This window comes from Nyctereutes procyonoides, unplaced genomic scaffold, assembly GCF_905146905.1.
Source record: "Nyctereutes procyonoides isolate TBG_1078 unplaced genomic scaffold, NYPRO_anot_genome, whole genome shotgun sequence".
Lineage (NCBI taxonomy): Eukaryota > Metazoa > Chordata > Mammalia > Carnivora > Canidae > Nyctereutes > Nyctereutes procyonoides.
The window spans coordinates 5,579,245-5,592,808 of NW_026575120.1; the positions used below are offsets into that span (position 1 = coordinate 5,579,245).

At 42.6% G+C, this 13,564-nt stretch overlaps 1 long non-coding RNA gene across 2 annotated transcripts; it reads right to left on the reverse strand.

Annotated features, from left to right (window-relative positions):
• Positions 1-979: 979 nt before the first annotated feature.
• On the reverse strand, positions 980-13,318 carry LOC129516182 (uncharacterized). Of its 2 annotated transcripts, XR_008665709.1 has the most exons (5): positions 12,669-13,318; positions 11,406-11,657; positions 9,714-9,901; positions 6,026-6,159; positions 980-4,064 (listed from the first exon to the last, which is right to left on the reverse strand). It is a non-coding gene; the product is annotated as an uncharacterized LOC129516182 (long non-coding RNA). The 2 variants fall into 2 exon arrangements; XR_008665708.1 differs by having other exon boundaries at positions 980-6,159.
• Positions 13,319-13,564: the final 246 nt, after the last annotated feature.

The following is a 13,564-nucleotide window of genomic DNA, read 5'->3' on the forward strand; positions in this document are numbered from 1 at the left end:
CTAGCAGAATTCCACAGGGAAGCATGAAGACAAGTGAAGGGTTTGGGCTCTGCTGCTATCAAACGCGGTTGCGTCTATCCATAGGGAGCTCTGAACCTTTCCAGCCCCAGGCTGTGCTCTGGGCAGGATCCTGTGATCCCGGTGAAAAACCAAGGACAGGTGTGATACCCTCTTGCACTGTTGGTGGGAATGTGAACTGGTACAGCCACTCTGGGAAACTGTGTGGAGGTTCCTCAAAGGTAAAAAATAGAGCTACCCTATGACCCAGCAACTGCACTGCTGGGGATTTACCCGAAAGATACAGATCAGATGCAATGAAAGACTGAGACACCTGCACCTGTTTATAGCAGCAGTGTCCACAATAGCCAAACTGTGGAAGGAGCCTCGGTGCCCATCAAAGGATAAGTGGATAAAGAAGATGTGGTCTATGTATACAATGGAATATTCCTCAGCCATTAGAAATGACAAATACCCACCATTTGCTTCAGCGTGGATGGAACTGGAGGGTATTATGCTGAGTGAAGTAAGTCAATTGTTGAAGGACAAACATTATATGGCTTCATTCATTCGGGGAATTAAAAAATAGTGAAAGGGATTAAAGGGGAAAGGAGAGAAAATGAGTGGGAAATATCAAAGAGGGAGACAGAACATGAGAGACTCCTAACTGGGAAATGAACAAGGGGTAGTGAAAGCAGAGATGGGCAGGGGGATGGGGTGACTGGGTGATGGGCACTGAGGGGGGCACTTGACGGGATGAGCACTGAGTGTTATACTGTATGTTGGCAAATCGAACTCCAATAAAAAATATACAAAAAAATAAAATCACAAAAAAAAAAAAAGAAGACAGACAAATGCCTTGAATAGAGACATAAATGGAGGTAGTATTCCTGTGGATTGGAACTTATTCTTATTTTCCAAAATCTTCTTGGTTAATGCATTTTTATTTTTGTAACACAAGCAAAACAGTTAAAATTTTAAAACTAACACCCATTAATTTAAAAGGATTCAAGCAATATAAAACATTCAGAGAGGAGATAACACAAATCACATATAATCTTACATAGAGTGTTAAAATTTTGATGTGTATTTTTCCAAAATAAATGGGTTCGCATTTAAAAAAAAAAATCCTGGGTGAGGCTTTCCTGGGGACATAGTCAGGGAATGTGCCAGGCACATGTCCAAGAAAGAATTGTGCTCATTCGATTTCAGGTCCAGCCTTTGCATGCTCTGTTCTGCAGAGTTAATCGGGGTGGCAGGGACAAGTGCATTTGGACAAGGCTCTGCATTTTATCTTGCTCCTAACAGAGCAGCTCCATGGGTGTCCCGGGTGTCCCTCGGGCTGTCCCAGCCCTTTGCACGTCAGCTAAAATTGCCAATTCAATTCCAAAGACTTCAGTTCTGCAGCATCCTCCCCAAGATGTCTTCAGACCCCAGGAGGGCTTCCAATGTCACAGTCCTCTCTACTCGGTGACATCCTGCCTCCTTATAAAGTTCTGCATCACCTTGCCAAAGACAGGAAACCACCTGATTTCTTTGGGGGAAATGAATAAAACAAAACCCCCAAACCCCAGCTTTGAGAAGCAAGAAAGAGCTAAGATGTCACAAGGAGAGAGTCACAGTGTACTCAATGTGGCAAGACAACCGAAAAGCCAATAGTAGGTGCTCCTGTTCTGTAACCTCATTTCAGGCTCCCTGTCACCAGGCTCTGCTCTCTTGGCCCTTTACTGAAACAGCTGAAAAACGTCCCCACTAACGGCTCTTCTCCCTTCCTCTCTTCTTTGCCACGTCTACTCCATCATCCTCATGGGGAACGAGCACAGTTCTTCCTCGGCCCCTGGAGTGTCACTGCCTAACTGAAGTCGTCATCCGAGATATTTTTCCAAAGATATAGTTGATTCTTTCCATCCATGGAAATTGGTGATGTTCTACGAAATAATCACGCACTCTGCATTGGGAAGTCCTGAGCTGCTCCTCCCAGGAAGACAGGGTTAGGTTCCTACAAGCCTCCGGTCACATTTTTTAAACATTCAGTACATAACTTTGTTTTACGTGTGGTTTTCTTTAAAGACACCTTATTTAAGAGTTTTAGTTGATTCATTAGTGATTCATGAACTAATGAACCCATGGCCAACAACACTGTAACTGCTGCCTGAACAAAATGTATGGAATACACATATTTTGCCTATAAGACACACCACAGGCTTCTTGGGCAGTAGAAGCACTTCAGTGCTATGCTTGGGGGTGTTGTAAAGCAAAATCACTGACAAAAGCACAAAAATGGGGGGAAAATGTGACACTAAATAGATTTCTAAAAGGACAACTTGTTGACAGTTTGAGAGCCAAAAGAAAAAGGCAGAGTGTCGCCTTGTTCAGCCTCAGCTGGGAACAAATCCGTCCAATGACTTACTTTTTTCACTGCTCTGCAGATGTCTGTGAATGACAGCAAAAGCACTGCAAGGATTGATTTTGTAGTTAGAAATTTTAACAAGTACGTAGATTGAAAAATATGCAATGGGCACATAATCAGGATCAACCACGAGTCCTTTTCTAAGAAGCATTGCGGTGCCAACTGTGAACGTAACAGTTTCTCCATTTTGTCACATTCATATTGGCGTGAGATTTCATTTGAAAAATTGGTTCTACTCTCTGAAGGAGATCTAAAAACCAGTGCCTGCCTTAGGAAACCTGATCCATGGCTCATTCAAGTAGTGATTATCAGTTTGATCTAAGTGCTGGGGTACTGGTGAAGCTTGCTGGCCAGGTTGAGTTATATTAAAAGAAAGCAAGGCTGGCCCACATGCACAGAACAGAGAAGAGTCCAAAAATGAGAATGTCACCTGGCAGTGTTACATGAAGCGGGGATGTCCCATGGTATTTTATAGATTTCTGTTTGCTAGAGAAGATAACCTCAAGGTCATGATTTCATTGTCTGTGGGACATTAACCGGTTTTGTATCTAATCTAGGAATCTTATTTTAGAATTCCTTTTTTTTCCCAAATGCCTAAGTGGCAGCCCTGAAGAGTGTCACCTTTCCTTTCTGCAAGCCCTAGAAGCATTCTTCAGACCTTGCGGGGCCTCCGGGTATATCCTGCAGAGTGTTGCAAACGTGGGGAGTATCCTCTTGTTTCAATTAAAAGACAAGAACTACTGTAATGAACTTCCCAGTGTTTGTGTTGAAAATCAGCACCAGTTTCTTCTTCTTGTGAAAAGATTACCCTGAGGCCCTGGGATCAGCACCCTATGAAATGCAGTAAATGCACCCCGATGATAGGTTTACTGCAAGACATTTTATGTTTTTGGAGCTTCACCAAGGTTCCCAGGTATGTGGCCACTAACTGCTTTCACAGCTCCCCTCTGTTTGCTTTCAGCCATTAGATGTAATTGAAGGATAGAAAGTGGGTGTGGGAGCACGTGTGTTATTTTCATTTTAGTTATTTGAACAGCATTGACAAGCTTCGGTCTTTTGTGGTCCACGGAGCGTGATTCTTGGCTGCGGAAACCTGACACCAGCTCGTCCTCCAGCAGCCGACCACGGGCATGTGCTGCATGCAGTCGTATTTGCAGATGGCATTTCAATCACTTAGCTTACACCTTCCTCCACTGTCACCACCATTCTGACAGAAATGAGTTACATTTGCTCCACTTTCCAGAAGGGTGAAAGGCAATAGCAGCTTGCCAAGTTTACACAGTCAGTGAGAGCAGCATTGAGTTCAAGGTCGGACAAAACAAAGAAATGATTGCAGATGTTAATCAAAGTGGAGCTTTTTAACTTGAGAATTATTTGATATGTTTGCTTGTTTGCTGAGAACAATCATCGCAAACTTAGAAACAAAGCAACGGCAAGACCATGCCCCCTCGATGTCGCATTGGAGCACTGTTTAACAGGGTCGCTCATAGATTATACAATTAGTTAGGGGAGTGTTTTTTAAACTTGGCTTCACATTGGAGATACCTGTGGATCTTCAAAACTGCAGATGCCTGGCTCCTACTCCCAGGCATTCTGATTTAATGATACAGGGGTGATGTGACGAGCTGAATGATGTCCACGACCCAATCCTCAGGACCTATAAATATGTTACCTTATGTGGTAAAAGACATTTTGTAGCTGTGATTAAGCTAAAGGTCTTGAGATGGGGAGAGTATCCTGGACTATCTAGGTGGGCTCAGTGTCATCACAATGCTCTTACAAAAGGGAGGCAGGAGGATCAGATTGGAGAAGATAGAAGCAGCGTTGAGAGAAGAGGGAGGAGATGCTTTGCTGTTGGCTTTGAAAGTGGAGGAAGGAGCCACAAAACAAGCAGTACAAGTGGTCCCTAGAAGCTGGGACATGTGCCTGGAGCTTTCAGAAGGAGCACAGCCCTGTGAGGCCATTTGAGACTTCTGACCTCCAGAATTGTAAAAGAATAAAGTTGTGTTGCTTTCAGCCACTGTGTTTGTGGTAATTGTGCACAATGCAGGTACGACCTTGGGCATCAAGATTTACAAAATCTCCCCAAGTGATTCTAATGTGCCGCAAAATTTGTACACCCACCGAAGTAACGAAATTTATTTGCGTTTGGCTTCACCATTAACTATTTGATGGGAATCGGCCCCTACTGTGAGGTTCCATGATATATAGAAAAGTAGAGCCCAGGAGACATCGGCTTTACAGACAGGTACCTCAGGGTCATGATTTTACAGTCCCATAGGGCATTAACCGGTTTTATATCTCATCCAGGAATTTTAATTACTTTTTTCTTTCTCCAAAATACCTATAAATATCAAATTCTTCAAAATGTTTTTGGAACCAGCTTTACTTTCATGCTAGCTCTCTCAGTCGTTGAACACATTTTTGACACAAGTTCATTCTATGTTTCTATGTGTCATACTTTTAACTCTTTGAAAATATACTTTCACATATTCAATAATAAATATTTGTGAGGAAGTGAAAACAGAATGTGTGGATACCAGTTTTCCCCCACACCCTTGGAAGAGCCGGAAGTAAGATTAAAGAGTTGCTTCAGACGTTATGCACATAAAGCCAGATCAGTCCCTGTCCCTGAGGCCATGTAGGTTGGAGCAGGGCTACACCATCCCCTGCAGTCACTGTCCTGGTTCGCAGGCGCTGCCAGATAGGGCTGGCTTTACGTCTTCACTCTGCTGCTTAGTAGCTATATGATCTTGAGAATATCTTGTGAAAATCTGTGTCTTCATCAGAAAAATTAAAATAACCTACATCACATCATTGGAGGTACTTAGAGATGACACACCAAGCTTGTACACCTGGGGAACCCTCCTAAACTTGACCCAGACAACTGAGCAGTGCTGGCTCTAGCATCCTCTTTCTTTACCTTGGCAGTGCCAAAGACAGGAGTGACACCAATAACACTTGAAGGGATGAGCAGGTTACAATAAATGACCAGAAGTGTAAATTTGCTTCCCAGAGGGTCTCATTTTGGCCAGGTAGAAATTTTACAAAGGGAGAACCTAACCCCATTTGCACTCAGGCAGCCTGCAGGGCTCTTTAAGCTGATGGCCTACATTTCATACTCAGCAGGTGATGCCACTGTTGGCCTGCCTTTCTTTTGACGTTTCTGCCATTCAGGTATTCCCCCTCACTGATATGCTGGGCCTGGCTTCAAATTGCATGCTGGCAGCTACATGGGAATGAATGAGCTTTGCGTTTCTCCCCATAATTATCTCTTTCAACATGGCTGAAAGAGTGGGTGCTGTGTACAGATGAAAAGACTCTATGGCCATATGTTGAGGTGGTAGCAGAGGCTACATTAGCTTACAACTCTCCTTTGCTGGGCTTCAAGTGGCAGTATGGCCATAAATATATACAGGTCCTCGTCAGGGCTAAAGACTCCTGCCTCACGGTGGAGTCTGTGAAAACTCTCCCCTGGGCTGCTGAGGTCAAGGTACGGTTACAAAGGCTTGTTGTACCTGGGAACTAGAAGGAAGTGAGACCCAGCAGAGTCAAAGGATTAAGAACCTGGAGAGATTGATTTCAGGGATTAAATACCTACTCTGTCAGTTGACCCACCTGTGAGTCAAGAGAGACAGGAATGATAACCATGCAAGGAATTTTGACCAGATAAAGTACCAGATAGGTAAGGTCTCATTGGAGGTCACCCGGAGGTTATGTAGAAAATCAGTGAAGCAAGACTACATCCATCACTAGAAAGAAGACAAAAATGAACGCTGAACATTACTGAACGTAAATGAGAACAGAAGTCCCTCACTGGGGTAAATCATGGGGTTGGTCAGATAGTTTCATTTATAAGTATGAAAAATTCACTAATTAATTCAGTTGGTCAGTTATTCAGCAAACGTTTCCTGACAGTCTGCAAATACCAGGCAATGTACCAAGTAAAGAGAAGTAAAAAGAATACCCAACCCCAAGGAGTACATAGTCTCTGCAATGAACATCATAAATGCTGTTCTGGAGGTATGTACCTAGTATAATGGGGTCACAGGAAGGAGTGCTATCCTATGAGAGGCTTCTAAAAATCATGATTATCTTATGTAATTTCCCATCGACTTATGTATATATAAATAGCCCTATTTTCAGACATCTAGAAATAAGCTCTTTCCTCTATTCTAATTTTAGTAGACTCTGACAAATGTTGGGCCGTATTTCTATTCCACAGGCAAGATAGCACATAGAGAAAATTTTCTCTGCTTCCCTTGAGAGGTCTAAAGCCCCTACTCAGTTCTTGACCAGGAGCTACTACTCCACCCTGGAGTACCTGGCCTGTCGTGGAGGTGCTGTGAGCTTTGGGAAGCTGAGATGCAGTTGGGTGCCCCTCACTGCAGGGACATCTACAGGCATAGGCCCTGCCAAGGGGCACAGCTCCTGGAGACAGCTCAGGCTTACATGGGTGAAAGTAAGCCCTCAGCCTCACATCAGCACCCTGCCATGGGAGCTGACTCTCAAAGGGAGAAAAGAGGAAACCCTGAGCTTGTTCTTTTGCTGTCAGGAATCAGCAGCTGTTTGGTTGCAGCCAGGAGATACCTTCAAGTGAAGTAGAACCACCATGTATAAAAGATTTGTTTCCATATAGAAGGTATATTTTTTATATTATTGGAGGACATTCAACTCTTCTGTGGAAGGTAAACATACACATAGGATGGGTGAAACCCATAAGATCTGTTTGGTGTTAGACTGCGTTGAATAGCACCCACCCCCAAAATTGATGTTCACCCGGTACCTGTGAATGTGACCTTTTTTGGAAATAGGATATTTGCAGACAAAATCAGTTAAGATAAAGTCATACTAGATTAGAGTGGGCCCCAAATCCAATGGCTGATATCCAGATAATAAGGCCATGTGAAACACAGCAGACAGAAAAGATGGCCACGTGAAGATGGAGGCAGAGATTGATGTGCCCAAGAGGCAAGGATCATCCAGGATTGTCAGCAACCACCAGAAACTAGGAGACAGGGATGGACCAGATTCTTCCTTAGAGACGACAAAAGGAACCAACCCTGCTGAGACCTTGATTTCAGACTTCTGGCCTTCAGAAATGTGAGGGAATAAGTTTCTATGAGACAGGTTAGACACAGAGTCAAGCATGTGCATGCTACACATAGATGGTAAGGGATGGAAGGCCCAAGAGATATGAATATTCCTGAACCTCTAAATATACATGAGACACAGTAGGCAATCAGAACTCATGAGGTCTTAAAGTGCCCAGTCATTGGAGACACCCATTCTGTCTCCATCTATCTATCTACCACCCACAATGTACAGGCAAAAGCCGTGACTGCTCAGGAGATTGTGGTGAGTTCCAGTTGTGACCAGAAGTAATTCTCCTGCAACTGTCTGATAGAACAAGTGTAGGGTGGTCCCATGTACCTTCTATCTGTGGGTCCCTTCGGCTCAAACCTCACCTCTGGTCATCAGGGAAAGCTTTTATGGCAGAGAAGGAGGAGGCTGGGAATGGACAGAAGAAAAGGAAGAGGGACGGAGAGAGACAAAGAGCCTTCAAACATTGTGTGACTCAGGGTTCAGGTAGTATGGTCCAGTCTTGAGCTTTACCCTAAGTCTGTTAATCAACTCTTCTCTTACCCCTTGCTTCTCACTGCATTTTAATTTGATTCCATATACCATGTATTTTAGCATTATCATTTGGTCATGAGTCTTTCCATTCCATGAATTCTGAAATAGCTTGCCCGATAGTATATACGGAGGCAACAAGGTCATTTCCTATACTATATAGGAGGATCAGTTTCTTTGGTGATATTTCCTGGAAACTAGTTACTTTTGAGCAAATATTTATGTGCCAGGCACAGGCTTAAGCCCCTGCTGTGCAGTAATGAGCAATGCAGCCTTGGCCCCTGACCTAGTAATTAGAGTTCCACAAAAAGAAAAATAATCAGTGTCTAACTTAGTATAATAATATCCCTGACCCTGGAAGTGTCCAGCATGACCAAGCACCTGGCAGGAGCATATAAGCCAGTCTAGAGCAATAAGGGAACACTTCTGGAGGAATGTTCATACTGAAACCAGAAGAGCAGATAAGCAGCAGACGGTATAGAAGAGTGTTATAGGTAGAAGGAACAGAGTGAGCAGAGTCTCAGAAGTAGAAAGTGGAAAAGGAGTGCTTGTATATTTCCTTCTGCCCACCCCAAGGATTGCTTGCAATGTATTTTTGGTCTAATGAGTCATGTTAGGTTTCCTACAAAGTACCTAGTATTTGTCTCTTGGCTACTGGTGAAATACCATATTGTAAATTCAACCCCCCACCCCTCACACATTTTTTAGGGCTGATATTTCCATCTGCTTTAGTATTGATAAAATATGACATTTGTTTATAACTATGGAGAATCAAACACATTATCAAGTTCTCAGGCCCATGTGCCTGAAACAAAACCAACCCATAGTCCACTGGGCGAGGCCGAGGTCAGCCATCTTTCCCCCATCCATATTCCCTATACCATCTCCTAAAAGCCCCTTCCTCTAGTCCCTGCCTCAGTTCTCCAGATGTTAAATGGTTGTTCACCTCACTTACAGAACATAAATGAAAATAAGAGCAAAGAACATCTCGAATGTGAAACAATTTAGTTACTTATGAAGGACTTTACTACTGCAAAGATGGCAAAATGTTGCTCCTTTTCCCCATAGCTCCTCACTCTTGTCCCCATTTTCTTTTCTAGAGATTGTTAAGCAATAAATAGATGAAATATATGTGGGACTTTACGGTGCAGAGCTGTCCAGAACAAACATGATAGTTCAGACAACCTCTCCAAGTCCTGTCTGAATCTCTAAGCTCTGATTTTATAGATGCATCTTCTTTATACAATGCAAATATTTCTGAAAATTTGGAAACTGAACTTTATAGATTAAATAGTATTTTAGTTATACTTAATTAGCCTTCTGTTTAAAAAAAAAATCCCTAAATAAATATTTTGACAACATGAATTCTCCTGCAAGTTGCATTTTATTTTCGTGATTGACTTAGAATACAAAGAGGAATTTAGTTATGTTGGTAAATGTAGTATCTGTGTGAAAATATTTTGCAAATGTAAAAAACTGTTAGTCCAACTGTTTAGACAGTATTCAGTTATCTAAATATCTAAATATTTGCCACCTAACAAATTACCCTAAAACCTAGCAGCCGAACATCTCAGGAAGGGTAAAAAGAAGATACTAAAAAAAAAAAAAAAAAAAAAGCAGTGTAAAACAACAAACATTATATTTCATAGTTTCTGAAGGTCAAGATTCTTACCTGGATAGTTCCCATTGGGATCTCTTACTAAGTTTTGGTCAAGCTAGAGCTAGACCTGCAGTCTACAACAGGAGCTGGAAGATCCACTTCCAAGTTCATTCTCACAACTATTGTCAAGAGTTTTCAGTTCCCTTCTATCTGGGGCCCTGTGGGGCTGCTCACAACATGGCTTCCCCCAGAGGGAATATCTGCATGAGGAAGAAAACAAGAAAGACAGAAGCCAGAGTATCTTTTAACGTAATCTCAGATGTAATATTCTATCACTCTCTAGATTCTGTTGGTCACACAAATTGGTGTGGTGTGGATACAATGGCACTATACAAAAGACTCAGGGATCACTTACGGACATTTTGGAGGCTGGCTACCACCAAAACATGTTAAACAGATGATTCTTTCCCAAATCCTTGCCTTCTGACTTTTTATACGTTCACCTTAAGATTAATAAGCCAATTTCCCCGGGGGGCGGGGGCGGAATCTCCTGTTAGCCAGAGAATCAAGAGCCATCAATTTGAGACAAAAATTGTTAGACCAACTAATACAGAAAGATATTAAATTGAAGTATTTAGGCAAGGCTCTAAGAAAAGTATCCAGTACCAAAATCGGTTGTGAGACAGGGAGGCATTTGTTTTTTAAAAGAAATATCTGAAAACTGGTTATACAAGTCTTGAGTTTCTCACCCAAGAGCTATTCCCACAGATCGGGGGTATAAAAAGATCAAGAGGGACATCAGAAGGAACATGTAAAGAGGGTTTGTTAGAGAGAGTAATTTATTGCTGAGTCCCATCTAAAGTTGATGAGTGAGAGTTGCTCTGATAGGGTTGTTTTGAGAGCGTGAAATGTGTTCTCCGTGGCCAGAGGGCAAAATGGCTCAGTGTTTCAAGTCTTTGTAGGCACAGAGAGGATGAACCCTGTAAGAGGTGTACCACTTGAGCAAGAACTTTCCAGTACCCCTTGCCCTCTTCCTGCTCAGGTCCTGGTTGGCAAAGGGCGGGGATGGGGGGAGACCATCCACAGGCAGGAAAACAAGAGGAGACCCCTTCATGCCATGTTCCAGCAGCCAGGCAGCTCACAGTAGGTCCCAGCTGAGGAGTCAACGTTTAATGTTAACTCAAATTTGACATTTATTACCTAGGACTAGACACATTAAATTATTGTTATGCTATGTGTCTTCCTGTGTTTTGCTCTGATGAAGCAAGTCAGAGGGGTAGTCAAGTTTTTATTCCAGAGGCAGGGTTATAATGGGACAGCAGAAGACAACACAAAGTTATTTATATAATTGTATCTCATGATGTTTTCCTTGCTCAGCTTACAGGTTTCACTAGCAATTGCCTCTGTATTTGAAATTAGGATCATTTTAAATATGAGGCTCCTAATTTCTCTCTAGGTGAGTTGCAGCCAGTAAAGACCGTGTTGTCTTTAGGTGACAGCCTGACAGAAAAGTGAAGTAAGGGCAGCCTGGCTCAATGGTTTAGTGCCGCCTTCAGCCCAGGGCGTGATTCTAGAGACCAGGGATCGAGTCCCACGTCAGGCTCCCTGCATGGAGCCTGCTTCTCCCTCTGCCTGTGTCTCTGCCTCTCTCTCTGTGTCTCTCATGAATAAATAAATAAAATCTAAAAAAAAAAAAAAAGAAAGAAAAGAAAAGTGAAGTGAAGTAAGACAATAAATGGAACCCAAGGTCCATTTGTCACATACCTATAAGATTGAGGCTGTGATGCCCATGGTTTCTCAAGGCCTGGTGGCAGGACCTTACCTGCTTCAAAGCACATTCATTTGTTTCTTCAATCATTTACTCATTTTACCTTTCTCAGAGCTCCTACCACACGCTAGAATCCTCCCTTCCACTCCTCAGCAGCTCCGGCTCACCATCTTCCGCATCCAGTTCATTTCTCTACCTCCATACCTCTCCCGAGTCCATCAGCTGCTCTGAGCCAGGTGGCAGCCTTCCTGTGAGAAACATTTGGATAGGGATTTGAGAAAGTGGGTGCTGTATGTAAATGTGATGTGGCACAGGGGCCCTGGTGGTCTCTGACACTTTCCTGTCATGTACAGAACATTATATGTATACATTTCTTAATATACATATGTATGCACATCATATATTTATATTTACATATATGTATAGATATTCTTAGTAGCACATTTAGAAACAGACTTGCAGTCTGGAAAGCTTAAATAAAAATAATACTGTGTATATTTACACTACTTTAAGAATGCTACCTAATTTTATCTTCTAGAAAGTCATCCTGTTTTTTACAGCATGGTGCATGCACAGGCCCCAAACCCTTTACCTGCTTTGGTGAGGACCAGGGAGGCTGGATCATTGGGCAACTAGGTAAACTAATGCCTTCTGCTGTATAGAACATTTTAAATGACATTTTGGGGTTTTAAGTCTTTTTTTAGGGAGATTTTCCCCTTAATTAAAAAGCTTCCATATATATATGTGTGTATGTATATATACATATATATATATACAGTAGGAGACAACTATATAATATATATAATATTACTGTAATACAGTACTTATATAATATAACATCTTGGTATTTAATATATCTGAAGTTTTCATTTGGGTATATAATGATACATAGGAATGCATCGAATCATCGACAAAGGGTTTCCTAATACTACCTATTGAAAAGTCCATACCTGTCCCACTTATTTCCTTTCGGGAAATCTTTAACAGACACTTAATTTCCATGCCTCTGTTTCTCTGTTCTGTTTGGCTATATTCGTGCTGCTATACATCTGTTTTAATTACTGCAGCGTCAAAGTCCATTTTGATATCTGGTAGCTACTCAGTGTTCCCCGAACAGCCTCATTGCCCAATCATCTCCCCTCATCAGAACGCCTGCACCTCCTCTCCAGATCACCCACCCCTGACATCCAGTTCAACAGGGATGCCTGGCTTAGCAACAAGTTGAGGTAGAAGATGCAAAAGGGTTTTTTGGTACTTACAACGCAATGTTGCAACTGTGTGAACAGTGAATCATGTTCAGAGAATGGCGACATGAGGTCACAGGATGTTAGACTGCAGTACAGCCAGGGTGCTGGGCTGAGGGCCGGGCACCGCCTCTGAAGAGGAGTGTTCCCTGACCAGAATGGCCAGTAGACAGATGGTGTGGGGAAGAAGGAAGGATGGTTGGTCCACAAAGGAGAGGATCCCAGGACTGTGAGTGGTTGTCTTCAAGTCTGGAGAGGGGTTGGACGAAATCTTCTTTTGTCTGGAAAGGAAAACAAAGAAAAAAGGAAGTTAAGGAAAACCAGATCTCAGCTCTCCATGGAGGAGAAAAATAAATAAATATAAGGGGTCAATTTGTGAGGTAATGGATCCTTGCTATGGAAAAGATTTGAAAAGAAGTCGGATGCTGTGGAAAGGACGTCCATTTGGGAAGGAAGATACACTTGATACTTCTGTTGGACCTGTCCACCTCCCTAAATTCCTTTTCCTTCGCTGAAACGTGTCAGCTCACAGCACTTGAACCCTCTCCCCAAGGACCATGGAATTTCTAGCCTGTACCATCCATCTGTCTCCCAACATTCCCTGAGCTGAGCTTTCCCTGAAGTTGTGATTTAAATTTTCCCTGCTGTCTTTTTTGACTGCAGGAAGTCTTTTTTTTTCCCCCTTTCACAGCACCTAGCTCAGCCCCTGTATTTAAATATGCTTTTATACGTGTTTATTTATTGTTCCACAGTGTTCTAAGGTGCTAATTGTCCTGCCTCCAATCACCAGGAACTTAATAGGGTGCACTGTGGGGTTCTGTTTCAGAAATACCCACCTTTTCCTGCCACCCTGTCTGAAACTGCCAGTCCTCATCATTCATTTCCCCCTCTCCAGTTCCCTTCCCCCCACC